Source organism: Capra hircus, chromosome 11 (assembly GCF_001704415.2).
Source record: "Capra hircus breed San Clemente chromosome 11, ASM170441v1, whole genome shotgun sequence".
In the NCBI taxonomy this organism is placed as follows: Eukaryota; Metazoa; Chordata; class Mammalia; order Artiodactyla; family Bovidae; genus Capra; species Capra hircus.
This window is the reverse complement of record NC_030818.1, coordinates 60,161,479-60,179,234: the sequence shown is the minus strand read 5'-3', so window position 1 is coordinate 60,179,234 and position 17,756 is coordinate 60,161,479.

Here is a 17,756-nt window from a genome sequence, read left to right as displayed (position 1 = left end):
TGAATAGGATCTATCACTCAAATCTGATCTCTGCCTAATCCTAACCTAGCCTAATCCCAATCCTTTCGTCCCCGAAAATTTGACTCTACCTTGATAGTATGTCTGCTTGGGTTGTTAACTGCCTTTTTACATACATACATGGTCTTGTGTTTCCAACTAGCTTAGTGCTTCTTATTCAATGTTCCTTTCTATAACAAATATTTTGTAAACTCTTTACTAGCCCGAAATAAAGTGCATAGATAATATAACTTCCTGCCCATATAATTTCCAAAAATCAATGTATTATTCACCAATAAAGAAGAATGAGTTACAGGACTTCCCTGCTGGTCCAGTGGCTAAGACTCTGGGTTCCCAATGCAGGGACCCTTAGTTCAATCCCTGGTTGGGAAACTAGATCCCACATGCTGCAACTAAGAGTCCATATGTCACCACAAAAGATCCCACATGCCGCCAAGATTGAAGATCCTGTGCAGCAAAATAAATAAAAATAAATGAAGCAGTGGAGACTCAGACATAGAGAATAGACTTATGGACCAGGTCAGGGGAGAGGAAGGAGAGGGTAGGATGTATATGGAGAGTAACATGGAAGCATACATTACCGTACGTTAAATAAATAGCCAATAGGAATTTGCTGTATGACTCACAGAACTCAAACCTGGGCTCTGTAATAACCTAGAGGGGTGGGATGGGAAGGGAGGTGGGAGGGAGGTTCGAAAGGGAGGGACATATGCATGCTGTGCTGTGCTTAGTCACTCAGTTGTGTCCAGCTCGCTGTGACCCCATGGACTGTAGCCTGCCAGGTTCCTCTGTCTATGGAATTCTCCAGGCAAGAATAATGGAGTGGGCTGCCATGCCCTCCTCCAGGGGATCTTCCCAACCCAGGGATCAAACCCAGATCTCCTGCATTGCAGGCAGATTCTTTACCATCTGAGCCACCAGGGAAGCCCCAAACATATGTATACCTATGGCTGATTCATTCAATGTTTGGCAGAAACCAACACAACACTTAAAGCAATTATCCTTCAATTAAACATAAAAAAAAAAGAATGAGTTACCGATACATGCTGCAACATAGATGAGCCTTAAAAGAATGCTAAGTGAAAACCACAAAAGGCCAGATAGTGTACAATCCTGTTTATATGAAATGTACAAAACAGGTAGAAACATAGAGACAGAAAGTAGATGAACTAGAGGACTGGGGAATGATGAATGACTGTCAGTGGGTTTCTTTTGGGGATGATGAAAGCATTCTAGAATTAGTGGTTATCATTGTACAACTTCGTGAATATACTAAACCCACCGAATTGTAACTTTAAAAGAATATGAACTTCAATAGTATGTGAATTATATCTCAACTTAAAATCAATGACTTAACCATAATTTAGGACAAAAATAAAAGGAAAATAAGTTATAATACATGCATTTCAATGTATAATTTTTAGATTTCGGGCTCAGACAATAACAAAGAGGTAAGTTTTTCACCTCTATGAATGTCCCTTGCATGGCAAGACGTTTTGTATTACCGGTGCGTGTCTGGCCTGGGCCATTTTTCCTCTTCCATAATTGGGACAATTGAAATACCCCTTTCAAAGTAGTGCCATCTTGTTCAGAATCACTGGTCTAGACTACTTTAATATCTACCCATCATCTACCTGAAGTCAGGAGGTATTCTGTGTACTAGAAAAGATGTAAGGTATTTCTTTCCTTAAAGGAATTAATTTTCTAAAAAGCAAATTCAGAGATGCGTCATAACTCAAAGAAAAGCAAATCTAGAAATAAACTATACATTCTGTTAAGTGTGCCTGGAGGAGTTGGAGAGAATGGTCCACGTAAGGGAAAAAGTAATATAAGGGTGGTAAGTGGATAAAAAGCACTATTAAGCACATGACTTCCAAACTACCCAACAGAAGCAATAGCAATTTATTTCCATGAAACCTTAAAACACTAATACTATTCTTTATCATCTTTGCCGTCTGATACAAGAGAAATATTATCTTATTGTTTTAATATGCATTTCTTAAATTTTGAGGGTGAATTTTTTTAATCTATATAATTGACAATATAATTGTTACAAACATACAATGTAATGATTCTATTTGTATGTACTGTAAATGATCAGTAGAGTAAGTCTATTTAACATCCATCACCACACAGCTGCATTTTTTTTTTCTTATAATGAGAATTTTTTAAATTAACTCTTAGCAATTCTTGGGAATTCCCTAGCAATCCAACTCTTAGGATTCACCTTTGTGGTCAAGGGCCTGAGTTCAATCCCTGGTCAGGGAACTAAGATCCCACAAGCCTTACAGTTGAGCCATAAATTTAAAAAAAAAAAAAATACAGTATCACTAACTATAATTACATGTTGTACATTACATTCCCAGGACTTATTTTCTTTATTTATTTTTGACTGCACTGGGTCTTTGTTGCTGTGTGCAGGCTTTCTCTAGTTGCGGCGCATGGAGGCTACGCTTCATTGTGGAGCACAGGCTTCTCATTGCGGTGGCTTCTCTTGTTGCAGAGCACAGGCTCCAGGCCGGACTCTTCCGGGACTAGGAATGGAACCCATGTCCCCTCATTGGCAGGCAGATTCTTATCCACTGTACCACCAGGGAAGTCCAGGATTTATTTATTTTAAAAATGGAATTTTGTACCTTCTGAACTGTTAAAAAATTCAACTTGGTAAATTTTAAAGATCTGATTACTTTATTTAATAATTCATGAATAGGGGAGCATCCAATCTTAGCTAGAAAGGTGCTCAAAGGAGCTGTACAAAAATGAAAGATTTTTATAGGCAAAAGGGAGTGAGAACAAGAAGTTATACTTCAAAACAAAAATCAGGTTGGTTATTAACAAGGTCATCTTCCTTTAGAGGATGTCAAGGATCTATCAGGCAGATTACCTAACTAGTGCTGATTAGGCAATTCCTGATTGACTGGTTTAAGATCCCATTTCTTGAGAGCTGAAACAGTAATTCTCAGTTTGGTGATGTGGAGCTTGTTTAGCATAAGTGACTCCATTTGGGTCCTGCTGTCTTGTTTTAAACAACCACCTTTATGTGAGGACTTTTTATATATAGTGATTGACTGCTTGTATATCTTCCCATTTCCTTGCCCATCTTCTATAGAGGTTTCTGTCACTTCAGTGATTTCTAAATGCTCTTTATACATTAGTAATACTAATGCTTGTTACTTATATTGCAAAATGTTCCTTGGGTTTATAGAGTTGAATCTATCAACCTGCCTAGAAAAATCCAGGTTAGTCACCAAAATGGTTATGAAGTATATCTCTGAGCAAATGGCTTTTATTTGCTTCTTTCTGCTAACCTGATTTTTCTAAATGTCTACAGTGTACAAAGAAGAAGACATTAAGAAGAGAAGGCAAGAATACACAGAACTGTACAAAACAGATCTTCACGTCCCAGATAATCACGATGGTGTGATCACTCACCTAGAGCCAGACATTCTGGAATGTGACGTCAAGTGGGCCTTAGGAAGCATCACTACGAACAAAGCTAGTGGAGGTGATGGAATTCCAGTTGAGCTATTTCAAATCCTAAAAGATGATGCTGTGAAAGTGCTCCACTCAATATGTCAACAAATTTGGAAAACTCAGCAATGGCCACAGGACTGGAAAAGGTCAGTTTTCATTCCAATCCCTAAGAAAGGCAATGCCAAAGAATGCTCAAACTACCACACAATTGCACTCATCTCACATGCTAGTAAAGTAACGCTTACAATTCTCCAAGCCAGGCTTCAGCAATACGTGAACCGTGAACTTTCAGATGTTCAAGCTGGTTTTAGAAAAGGCAGAGGAACCAGAGATCAAATTGCCAGCATCTGCTGGATCATCGCAAAAGCAAGAGAGTTCCAGAAAAACATCTATTTCTGCTTTATTGACTATGCCAAAGCCTTTGATTGTGTGGATTACAACAAACTGTGGAAAATTCTGAAAGAGATGGGAATACCAGATCCCCTAACCTGCCTCTTGAGAAACCTGTGTGAACAGTTAGAACTGAATGTGGAACAACAGACTGGTTCCAAATAGGAAAAGGAGTACGTCAAGGCTGTATATTGTCACTCTGCTTATTTAGCTTATATGCAGATACATCATGAGAAATGCTGAGCTGGATGAAGCACAAGCTGGAATCAAGATTGCCGGGAGAAATATCAATAACCTCATATATGCAGATGACACCACCCTTATGGCACAAAGTAAAGAAGAACTAAAGAGCCTCTTGATGAAAGTGAAAGAGGAGAGTGAAAAAGTTGGCTTAAAGCTCAACATTCAGAAAACTAAGATCATGGCATCCGGTCCCATCACTTCATGGCAAATAGATGGGAAAATAGCAGAAACAGTGGTTGACTTTATTTTTGGGGGCTCCAAAATCACTGAAGCTGGTGATTGAAGCGATGAAATTAAAAGAAGCTTACTCCTTGGAAGGAAAGTTATGATCAACCTTGACAGCATATTCAAAAGCAGACATTACTTTGTCGACAAAGGTCTGTCTACTCAAGGCTATGGTTTTTCCAGAGGTCATGTATGGATGTGATAGTTGGACTATATTTAAAGCTGAGCATGGGAGAATTGATGCTTTTGAACTGTGGCGCTGGAGAAGACTCTTGAGAGTCCTTTGGACTGCAAGGAGATCCAACCAATCCATCCTAAAGGAGATCAGTCCTGAGTGTTCATTGGGAGGACTGATGTTGAAGCTGAAACTCCAATACTTTGGCCACCTGATGTGAAGAACTGACTCATTTGAAAAGACCCTGATGCTGGGAAAGATTTTAGGGGACAAGACAGGCTTCTCAGTACACAGAAGGAGGAGGGGAAGGGGACGACAGAGGATGAGATGGTTGGATGGCATCACTGACTCAATGGACATGAGTTTGGTAAACTGCCGGAGTGGTGATGGACAGGGAGGCCTGGCGTGCTGCAGTCCATGGGGTCGCAAAGAGTCAGACATGGCTGAGCGACTGAACTGAACTGTACAGTGTACATGTAATACTGTTGTAATAAAAAGTTATTTAGTGAAATGATATACTGAAGTGCCCATCGGGAGCTATTTAGTAGCCTAGTGGTTAGATTCCAGGCTTTCACTGCTGTGGCCCAGGTTCAATCTCTGCTCAGGGAGCTGAGCTCTCGTAAGCTGCACTGTGTGGTCAATAGAAATAAATAAAGGGCCCATCAAGAGATAACTGGTTTAGAAAGATATAGTATATATGTTACATATATATATGTATATATATACATAACACACACACACACACACACACACACACACACACACACACACACACGGGCTTCCCTGATAGCTCAGACAGTAAAGAATCCGCTTGCAATGCAGGAGATGTGGGTTCAATCCCTGAATTGGGAATATCCCCTAGAGAAGAAAATGGTAGCCCATTCTAGTATTCTTGCCTGGGGAATCCCATGAATAGAGGATCCTGGTGGGCTACAGTCCATGGGGTCACAAGAGTCGGACACAAACTAGTGACTAAACCACCACACACACACACACACGAGTCGGACACAAACCACCACACACACACACACACACACACACACACACACACACACAGAGGCTTCCCTGGTGGCTCAGACAGTAAAGAATCTGCCTGCAATGGAGGAGACCCAGGCTCAATCCCTGGGTCGGGAAGATCCCCTGGAGAAGGGAATGGCTATCTACTTCAGTATTCTTGCCTGGAGAATTCCATGTACTGAGAAGCCTGATGGGCTACAGTCCATGGCGTCACAAAGAGTCAGACACAACTGTAAGAGCTAGACATGACTGAACAACTAACACTTTCACTTTACTTTGCATACATACACACACACACACACAAATATTACTCACCCATAAAAATGAAATATTGCCATTTAGAGCAACATGGTTGGACCTAGAGAATATCATACTAAATGAAGTAAGTCAGACAAATACGTAGTATTGCTATATGTGGAATCTAAAAAAGAAATGATACAAATGAACTTATACACAAAACAGAAATAGACTCATAGACATAGAAGAAAAACTCATGGTTACTAAAGAGGAAAGCAGGGGAGGGATAAACTAGGATTACGGGATTAACAGGTACAAACTACTATACTTAAAATAGATAAGCAACAGGATTTACTGTATAGCACAGAGAACTATATTCAATATTCTATAATGGCAACTAGATGGGGAAATAATGGAAACAGTGGCTGACTTTATTTGGGGGGGCTCCAAAATCACTGCAGATGGTGATTGCAGCCATGAAATTAAAAGACACTTACTCCTTGGAAGGAAAGTTATGACCAACCTAAACAGCATATTAAAGAGCAGAGACATTAGTTTGTCAACAAAGGTCCATCTAGTCAAGGCTATGGTTTTTCCAGTAGTCATGTATGGATGTGAGAGTTGAACTAGAAAGAAAGCTGAGTGCAGAAAAACTGATGCTTTTGAACTGTGGTATTTGAGAAGACTCTTGAGAGTCCCTTGGACTGCAAGATCAAACCAGTCCATCCTAAAGGAGATCAGTCCTGGGTGTTCTTTGGAAGGACTGATGCTGAAGCTGAAACTCCAATACTTTGGCCACCTGATGGGAAGAGCTGACTCATTTGAAAAGACCCTGATGCTGGGAAAGATTGTGGGCAGGAGGAGAAGGGGGCGACACAGGATGAGATGGTTAGATGGCATCACTGACTCAATGGACATGAGTTTGGGTAAACTCCGGGAGTTGGTGATGGACAGGGAGGCCTGACGTGCTCAGTTCATGGGGTCAGACATGACTGAGCAACTGAACTGAACTGAACTGAATAACCTATAATGGAAAATAATCTGGAAAAATGTATATCTGAATCACTTTGCTCTATACCTGAAACTAACACAATACTGTAAATCAACTATTTCAGTTTTTAAAAATGATAACTATGCCTTAAAATCAGAATCCTTTTAACAAAAAGCTTTAAAGAACACTTGTTCTACATCACTGAGAAAAGCTATACACCTTTCGTAGTGTTTCTTAAACATTTTGATAAAGTCAGAATTTTATAGAAGCCTCAGATATTTTCTCCCCCAAATGCAAATACACATCAAATACAGCCTACAATATCTATGGGTTAATTTACCCCCCTGAAACTACATAAACTTGCCAGTTTTCCACTGGCTTTAGGAACTCTCTCTTAGTACTCCCAGTCTAATTAATCCTCACAATAAATAGAAGCAGGAGAAATTCTGTATCTCGTTACCATTATTCAACTCTCATTCCAGTGTATGTAATACCTGGACATATCACTTGTTAAAAATAAGTCAAGGAGGCCCAGGATGGAGTCACATCACCAAACTGAGACTTAATTACCAATCAGGAAATCTCCTAATCAATACCACTTAGGTAAACTGGTAGATCTTTGCCATCCCCTAAACAAAGGTGATCTTGTAATAAACAGTCTTTTTTGTCTTGTACAACACAGTTCCTGCTCCCTTCTGTCTATAAGTCTTTTATTTCGTACAGCTCCTGGGGCTATTGTACTTTCTATTTGCTTGACTGGATGCTGCCTGATTCATCAATCAATGAAGAAAGCCAATAAGATCTTTAAAATCTACTGAGTTGAATTTTGCTTTTTTAATACAGGGCCTGCCTGAGCCTACAGGTTCCAAAACACCAAGGTGACCAATAAAAGAAAATCACCTCTGTGCCACCAGGGGCTGCTATTGTCAATGTAACTATTTTAGGTTGGGAAGGATTGCATTTTTAGAATACCTTTCAAACAAAAGGACCAAAGTACAAAGCTTTCTTAAATCTCAAAACACAACCTGATTTCCAGATGATAAGCCTGAGTGCAGGCCTATTAAAAGAACCGCCTAATTGCTATAAGACAACAGCAAGGAAAATACTCTGAGCCCTGTCTCAAAGGAAACTACAAGCATCTAACTAGCAGCCCTTCTTGTCGAGTTTGCTTTTCACTGTGGCCAAATAGATGCCCATTCTAAGTCTCATAAAGCGGCTAGTCGCTTGCCCTGGTAAATTACTCCTTTTATGGCTTACAGGCTCTTTGGTTCCAGGCCATCAATATGTGTTTTTATAAAGTTTTCCAGCTCTAAAAATATTAAAATTTAAAATGTGAGCCAAGATGATGTGGAAATACACTGGCCCTAAGTTTTACAATAAACTCTCCTTGCTTCCTGTCTCTCCTCTGCCTTTTCCAGTTGTACTTTAATCACCATTCACTCTGCACTAACAGATATTGATTCAGAGTTTTGTGCCAGTCTTTCTGCTAGGCTCCAGGGGACAGAGAATGAATAAGATACACTCCTCTAAAATCTTACATTCTGGAAAGAGAAAATAATAGGTAAATGAGCGGTAGCAGAATATGCCACCCCAAAATATACCACTTTGGCTTAAGGATTATGTTGAGCTGAAGGCAACTGAGAAGCAGGTACAAGGAAAGCTCACAGCCCCTCCTCCTATTCACTTAAAAGCAGGACATACATTTTCAAAGAACTTCCCTGTGGCTCAGTGGTAAAGAAACCCCCTGCAAATGCAGGAGACATGGGTTCCATCCCTGGGTTGGGAAGATTTCCTGGAAAAGGAAATGGCAACCCATTCTAGTATTTTTGCCTGGGAAATCCCATGAACAGAGGAGCTCGGTGGGCTAAGCTCCCTCAGGTCACAAAAGACTTAGCAACTAAAACAACATTTTCAAAGGTGTCCCTCCTTCCCTGTCTACCAGGAAGTACAAAAACAAATGCCAGAAGACAATTTTAGACCCTTATTAATGGAGAAGAAATCGACTTAAATTTGTGATTCAAACCTCACTCTTGTTTATCATGCCTTTCCCTGTCATCTCTCTATAAATGAGCTTCTGGACATGGTCCTTTTTTTTTTTTTTTTTTGTCTTTGGCTGAAGATGGTATATAAACAGGAGTTCTAAGCCACTGCTTTGAGTTACTCATTTTTCCCTGGGTATGTCACATGCATACATGAGGCATGTACTGTGCTCAGTTGCTCAGTCGTGTTGACTCTTTGCAACCCTCTGGATTGTAGCCCTCCAAGCTCCTCTGTCCATGGGATTTTACAGGCAAGAATACTGGAATAGGTTGCCATTTCCTCCTCCAGGGGATCTTCTTGACCCAGAGATCAAACCCATGTCTCCTGCATCTTCTGCATTGCAGGTGGATTCCTTACTGCTTAGCCACCAGGGAAATTCCACATATAAGGGGGGGGTGTGTGTGTGTGTCAGTCGCTCAGTCATGTTCAACTCTATGAGACTCCATGGACTATAGTCTGCCAGGCTCCTCTGCATGAAATTCTCCAGGCCAGAATACTGGAGTGGGTTGCCATTTTCTTCTCCAGGTATACGAGGTGTACATGTTAGTAAACCTGTTTGTTTTTCTCATTAGTCTGTCTTTTGTTACAGGTGTCCCAGCCAGAACAGAAGAGTGGGAGGGAAAATTATTTTTTCTTCCTTTACATCAATAAATTATTAAAATGCAATGAACAACAGAAAAAAAATGTAATGAACTAAGGGTTGTTACTACCTAGTACCTAGAAGTAGCTATCAGAATTGGTAGTGAGAGAAAGAAAAAAATGACTAACTCGGAATAGGTCAAAGACAGGCTTAATGTGAATAGCCAGGTATGCTGCAGGTGAACTAGCATGTCCTTATATAGGGAAGCATGAAACAGAATGGTGTGTTGAGAAACACTAGGAACCCCAGAGTGTAACAGTAGGATTCAGGACACACTACCCCAAAATACAGAAACTTGGTGACAGAGTAGATGATGGTTCAGAGCATAAAGGGGCTCATTTATTTGCGGGCTACCTCTCCATGTATCTGGTGTGTTATTTCACCCTTTAGTGGGCTGTGCTAATCAAGATAACTATCATAGCAAGCATTTGGAATGAAATTGCCATAAAACAAAACTCTTATTCTGCATTTTAAAATATTTTAATTCAAATTCAGACTCAAAGGTTTTAAATGGGATTGATTTCGGAAAGATGTGACATACCTGGAGAAATCTAGTCTTGTTTTCTTTCTGATTATCCAAACATTCTTAAAAAAACATTTCTCGTGGAAAATTTCAAACACATACAAAGCAAAAACAATTGTATAATGAGCTTCCATGTCCCTATCACCAACTTCAACAAATAAATTGCCTATCTTGTTTCCTTTCTGCTCCCATCCACTTGACCCTTCTCTTTCATTTGGAAAACCCCAGACATCATAACAGTTTATCTGTAAATATTTCAGTATGCTTCTCTAAAAGATATAGGTCCTTAAAAAAATAATACATTATTCTATCTTACACAGTAAAAGAAAACAACTTTCTTAATAATGAAAGAATATCAATCAATCAATTCCCAATTGTCTTACAAACTTCATATTTTTTAACAGTTTGTCTGAATATTTAAGTAGTAGATTAGCCAGTCAAATGAAATTAGCTATAGGTTCTCCTTCCACCTTCATTGGGCTTTATTTTCTTGTAATTTATTTGTAGGTCATTTGTCCTAATGAGTTTCTCATAATCTAGATTTTATTGACTATATCCACATGGTATCAGTTTTTTAAAATATATTTTCCTGTCCTTGTGTGTCCTACAAATCTGTACATTTGTAGTTACATCTAGGAATTTGATTAGACTCAGATTCAGCTTGTCTCATTTTCTGCCAGGAAGTATCTAGTGTCTGCTGCCTATCAAAGTGCTGTGCCCCACCACCACACTTCCTGCTGCTGATGCTGCTAAGTCACTTCAGTCGTGTCCGACTCTGTGCGACCCCAGAGACAGCAGCCCACCAGGCTCCCCTGTCCCTGGGATTCTCCAGGCAAGAACACTGGAGTGGGTTGCCATTTCCTTCTCCAATGCATGAAAGTGAAAAGTGAAAGTAAAGTTGCTCAGTCGTGTCCGACTCTTCTCCACCCCATGGCTCCTCCGTCCACGGGATACTTTCTAGACCTCCAAAATAAGAGTCATCTATTCTGTCCACAAATCTACAACTTTTATGGCTCTGGAGAGTGCTAGACTAATTAAATATTAGTTCATCTCTGTTTCTAGATAGACTACCTGGTTACTTGTTTACTTACAATAGATCACAGAACTTCTAAGTTTGCTAGCACCCGCCTTTGGCTTTGGGCATGTATTATTGCTTAATCCTAGGAAGAAAAACAATTCTGATATCAACTGTTACAGAAAAAAATATGTAATTATAACTTGAAATCTTTCAGATAATTAAGGCAAGTATCACACCTATGGAGACTGTCCCCAAAGCCAACAATGGCATCTTCCAAATTCTGCTTTGTCACTTCTGGCTAACTGGTCTACTTCTCACACGGATAAAAATAGTACAGTTTACTAAGCTTTAGAAGCCATTGAATTCAACCTCCTACTTTATAGATGAGGAATATAAGAACCAGAGAACTTAAATGACTGTCCCAAGATTACACATCTAGTCCAGAAAAACATCTACTTCTGCTCTATTAACTATGCCAAAGTCTTGACTGTGTGGATCACAAAAAACTGTGGAAAATTCTTAAGAGATGGGAATACCAGACCACCTGACCTGCCTCCTGAGAAATCTGTACATAGGTCAAGAAGGAACAGTTAGAACTGGACATGGAACAATAGACTGGTTCCAAATTGGGAAAGGAGTACATCAAAGCTGTATGCTGTCACCCTGCTTATTTAACTTGTATGACGAGTACATCATCAAAAACGCTGGGCTGGATGAAGCACAAGCTGGAATCAAGATTGCTGAGAGAAATATCAATAACCTCAGATACACAGATGACACCACCCTTATGGCAGAAAGTGAAGAAGAACTAAAGAGCTTCTTGATGAAAGTGAAAGAGGAGAGTGAAAAAGTTGGCTTCAAACTCAGCATTCAGAAAACGAAGATCATGGCATCTGGTCCCATCACTTCATGGCAAATAGACAGGGAAACAGTGGCTAACTTTATTTTGGGGGGCTCCAAAATCACTGCCATGGAGAAGGAAATGGCAACCCACTCCAGTATTCTTGCCTGGAGAATCCCAGGGACAGAGAAGCCTAGTGGGCTGCCGTCTATGGGGTCGCACAGAGCAGAACCCAGCTGAATCGACTTAGCAGCAGCAGCAGCAAAATCACTGCAGATGGTGACTGCAGCCACGAAATTAAAAATACGCCTGCTCCTTGGAAGAAAAGCTATGACCAACCTAGACAGCATATTCAAAAGCAGAGCATAATCTTGCCAACAAAGGTCCATCTAGTCAAAGCTATGGTTTTTCCAGGAGTCATGTGTGGATACGAGAGTCAGAATATAAAGAAAACTGAGTGCCGAAAAATTGATGGTTTTGAACTGTGGTATTGAAGAATACTCTTGAGAGTCCCTTGGACTGCAAGGAGATCAAACCAGTCACTCCTAAAGGAAATCAGTCCTGAATATTTATTGGAAGGACTGATGCAGAAGCTGAAACTCCAATACTTTGGCCACCCGATTCGAAGAATGGATTCATTGGAAACGACCCTGATGCTGGGAAAGATTGAAGGCAGGAGGAGAAGGGGATGACAGAGGATGAGATGATTGGATGGCATCTCAGACTGGATGGACATGAATTTGAGCATGCTCCAGGAGTTGGTGATGGAAAGGGAAGCCTGGCCTGCTGCAGTCCATGGGGTTGCAGAGTCGGACACAACTGAACGACTGAACTGAACTGATATAGCAGAAATGGAACTCAAGCCTAAATTTTTGAGCTCCCAAATTAATGCTATTTCCATCATCCTCATCATACTTGTTTGCATCATACTACACTAGTTGTTTTAACAAATAATCATAGCACATCTGAGGTTGCTGCCACTGTTGCTAAGTCACTTCAGTCGTGTCTGACTCTGCGACCCCATAGACGGCAGCCCACCAGGCTCCCCTATCCTTGGGATTCTCCAGGCAAGAACACTGGAGTGGGTTGCCATTTCCTTCTCCAATGCATGAAAGTGAAAAGTGAAAGTGAAGTCACTCAGTCGTGTCAGACTCTTAGCGACCCCATAGACTGCAGCCTACCATGTTCCTCTGTACATGGGATTTTCCAGGCAAGAACACTGGAGTGGGTTGCCATTTCCTTCTCCAATGTTTGAGGCTACACTGACATAATCTGATCCTTTGAAGAGAAATCAACCCTAGACTTATAGATCATGGAACACCTAAGAAGCTTCATCTTCTAGGGCCAGTGTCCTGAGTGAGAGTAAAAGCTCCTAAGGATCAGAGGATTAAGAACTACGAAAAATTATCACTGAATCTATTTCAGGCAACCATCATTTTGTGGATGCTAAGAAATTATTTGTGAACAAATACTGAAAGAACTTCACCTGCATAAGCCTCCAATCTAAAATACAGAAGCAAAAAAAGCCCAGCATTGTAGCTTATGACCTCTGAAGTTGCTCTATTGGAATACTGCTTCCATTTATTTACCTTGAGATTCAGGTCTCTTTGTGCTTCATTCCCTGTCTCCTACCAAAAAAAGATAAAAGACTTACTTCATAGGATTGTTGAGAGTATTACATAAGATGAAATGTGTACAGGGTTTAGCACTGCAACTAGCTAAACATAACTGAGCTAATAACTGATTGTTACTAAAATGTTCAGGCTCCCAAAGAGTCAGTGACTATGTTATGCAGGAGAAGCTACTGTAAAACAAGGGCACTGTACTAACTGCACAGGTAGTCCTGACTTGGCAGGCAATCACAGGTCCAAAAATTTTAAGATTCTTTGGTATTTAACCAGTTGTGTATTTAAATCTCTTAACTGCTACCTAGTATCAATCAATATAGAACAATCAATTCCAACATCTAAATAGAAATGCAGTCACAAGGCAACAAAAGTGAAAAAAAAAACACACAAAAACCAAATGGCACTTAATTAAACTTAAAAGCTTTTGTACATGACTGCCTCGTGGTACAGTGGATAAGAATTCACCTGCCAATGCTGGAGATATGGGTTCAATCTCTGATCCTGGAAGATTCCACAGTCTAAGGAGCAACTAAGCCCATGTGTCACAACTTCTGAGCCCAGGCCCTAGAGCCAGCAAGCACCTACTGAGCCTGCATGTTACAACTACTGAACCCCGTGTGCCTAGAGCCTGTGCTTCGCAACAAAAAAGCCACTGCAGTTAGATTTCCACACACCGCAAGAAAGAGTATCCCCTGCTCTCTGGAACTAGAGAAAGCACATGCACAGTAACAAAGATCACATGCAACCAAAAAAAATTAAAATTAAAAAAATTTTTTAATTAATTTTAAAAAAGCTTCTGTACCACAAAGGAAATCAACAATCTACTGAATGGGAGAAAATATTTGGAAATTACATGACCAATATGGGGTTAATATTCAAAATATATAAACAGCTCGTACAACTCAGTATTTTTTTTAAAAAAGGAAAACTAAAAAATGGGCAGAAGACCTGACTGGACATTCTTTCAAAAAAGACATACAAATGATCAACAAGCACAAGAAAAGATGTTCAATATCGTAGGGGCCTCCTGGCGTCTCAGATGGTAAAGAATCTGCCTGCAATGCAGGAAACCTGGGTTCAATCCCTGGGTCACAAAGATCCCCTGAAGAAGGAAACAGCAACCCACTCCAGTCTTCTTGTCTAGAGAATTCCATGAGGAGCCTGGCCGACTACAGAGATCACAAACAGTTGGACACTACTGACTGACTAATTATCAGAGAAAGACACACTAATCATCAGAGATATGCCAACCAAAACCACAATGAGCTATCACCCCATACCTGTCAGAATGCTAGCAGCAAAAAGAACACAAATAACAAACATTGGTAAAAATATTGGCGAGAAGGTAAACCGGTATAGCCACTGTCAAAAACAGCATGGAAGATTCTCAAAAATTGAAAAAAAATAGAACTACCATATGAGCCAGCAATTCCATTCCTCAGTATATATCTGAAAAAACGGAAAACACTAACTCCAAAAGATATATGCACCCCAATGTTTATAGTAGCATTATTTACAACAATCAAGATATGGAAGCAACCTAAGTGTCCATCAACAGATAAATGGATTAAGAAAAGGTGGTATATATACACAATGGAATCCTACTCAGCCACAGGAAGAATGAAATTCCATTTGCAACAATATGGATGGATCCAGAGAATATCATGCTAAGTGAAATTGGTCAGAGAAAGATAAATACTATATGTTATCACTTATATGAGGGACTCTATAAAAATAAAAACAGTGAATGAATATAATAAAACAGAAACAGGCTCATAAATATAGGAGGGGGAAAAAAAAAATAGTGGTTACCAGTGCAGAGAGGGAAAGGGGCTGGGAAGAGAGGCAAGACAGGGGTGCTGTTGTTCAGTCACTCAGTTGGGTTCGACTCTTTGTAAGCCCCATGGACTGCAGCATGCCAGGTTTCCCTGTCCATCACCAACTGCCAGAGCTTGCTCAAATTCAGGTCCATCCAGTCGGTGATGTCATCCAACCATCTTGTCCTTTGTTGTCCTCTTCTCCTGCCTTCAATCTTTAAGGGATTTAAAAAGCTGCACGAATTATGTTATACATACACTGAAGAATAGCAAGGAGAGATAAGAAAGCCTTCCTCAGCAATCAATTTAAAGAATCAGAGGAAAACAATAGACTGGGAAAGACTAGAGATCTCTTCAAGAAAATTAGAGATACCAAGGGAACATTTCATGCAAAAATGGTCACAATAAAGGACAGAAACAGTATGGAACTAACAGAAGCAGAAGATATAAAGAAGAGGTGGCAAAAATACACAGGAGAACTACAGACACACAAAAATCTTCATGATCCAGATAACCATTATGTTGTGATCACTCACCTAGAGCCAGCCATTCTGGAATGTGACATCAAATGGGACTTAGGAAGCATCACTACAAACAAAGCTAGTGGAGGTGATGAAATTCCAGTTGAGCTATTTCAAATCCTAAAAGATGATACCGTCAAAGTGCTCCACTCAATATGCCAGCAAATTTGGAAAACTCAGCAATGGCCACAGGACTGGAAAAGGTCAGTTTGCATTCCAATCCCAAAGAAGGGCAATGCCAAAGAATGTTTAAACTACTGCACAATTTCACTCATCTCACATGCTAGTAGGAGAAGGCAATGGCACCCCACTCCAGTACTCTTGCCTGGAAAATCCCATGGATGGAGGAGCCTGGTAGGCTGCAGTTCATGGGGTCGCTAAGAGTCGGACACGACTGAGCGACTTCACTTTCACTTTCATGCATTGGAGAAGGAAATGGCAACCCACTCCAGTATTCTTGCCTGGAGAATCCCAGGGATGGGGGAGCCTGATGGGCTGCCATCTACGGGGTCGCACAGAGCCAGACACGACTGAAGCGACTTAGCAGCAGCAGCAGCAGCAGCAGCACATGCTAGTAAAGTAATGCTCAAAATTCTCCAAGCCCGGCTTCAGCAGTAGGTGAACAGTGAACTTCCAGATGTTCAAGCTGGATTAACAGAAGAACCAGAGATCAAATTGCCAACATCCACTGGATCATTGAAAAAGCAAGAGTTCCAGAAAAACTTCTGCTTTATTGATTACACCAAAGCCTTTGACTGTGTGGATCACAACAAACTGTGGAAAATTCTGAAAGAGATGGGAATACCAGACCACCTGACCTACCTCTTAAGAAATCTGTATGCAGGTTGCAGGTCAAGTAGCAACAGTTAGAACTGGACATGGTACAACAGACTGGTTCCGGAAAAGAGTATGTCAAGGTTGTGTATCATCACCTTATTTTACGTATGTGTAGAATGCATTATGTGAAATGCTGGACTGGCTGAAGCACAAGCTGGAATCAAGATTGCCGGTGAAATACCAAAAACCTCAGATATGCAAATAACACCACCCTTATGGCAGAAAGCAAAGAACTAAAGAGCCTCTTGATGAAAGTGAAAGAACAGAGTGAAAATGGTGGCTTAAAACTCAACATTCAGAAAACTAAGATCATGGCATCTGGTCCTATCACTTCACGGCAAATAGGGAAACAATGGAAACAGTGATAAAATTTTATTTGGGGGGGGGGCTCCAAAAATCACTGTAGATGGTGACTGCATTCATCAAATTAAAAGATGCTTGTTTCTTGGAAGAAAAGAAAGTGAAGGCCCTCAGTCATGTCCGACTCTGCGATCCCATGGACTGTAGTCTACCAGGCTTCTCTGTCTATGGGATTTTTCAGGCAAGAGTACTCGAGTGGGTTGCCATTTTCTTCTCCTGGGATCTTCCTGACCCAGGGATCGAACCCAGGTCTCCTGCATTGCAGGCAGTCGCTTTACCCTCTGAGCCACCAGGGAAGCCAACCTAGACGACTTGTTAAAAAGTAGAGACATTACTTTGCCAACAAAGGTCCCTTGCTTCAAAACTATGGTTTTCCCAGTAGTCATGTATGGATGTGAGAGTTGGAGTATAAAAGAAAACTGAGCGCCGAAGAACGGATGCTTGTGAACTGTGGTGTTGACAAAGACTCTCGCGAGTCCCTTGGACTCCCTGATGCCGGGAAAGATTGAAGACGGAAGGAGAAGGGGACGACAGAAGACGAAATGGTTGGATGGCATCAACGACTCAATGGGACTGAGTTTGAGTAAACTCCGGGAATTACTGGTGATGGACAGGGAAGCCTGGCATGCTGCAGTCCATGGGGTCCCAAAGTGTCGGACACAACTGAGCGACTGAACTGAACTGCCAAATCTCTTTTCCGATTCGCTTTCAAAACGAATAAAACTGAATAAAATACAGGTCTGTGCTCAGTCGTGTCCGAC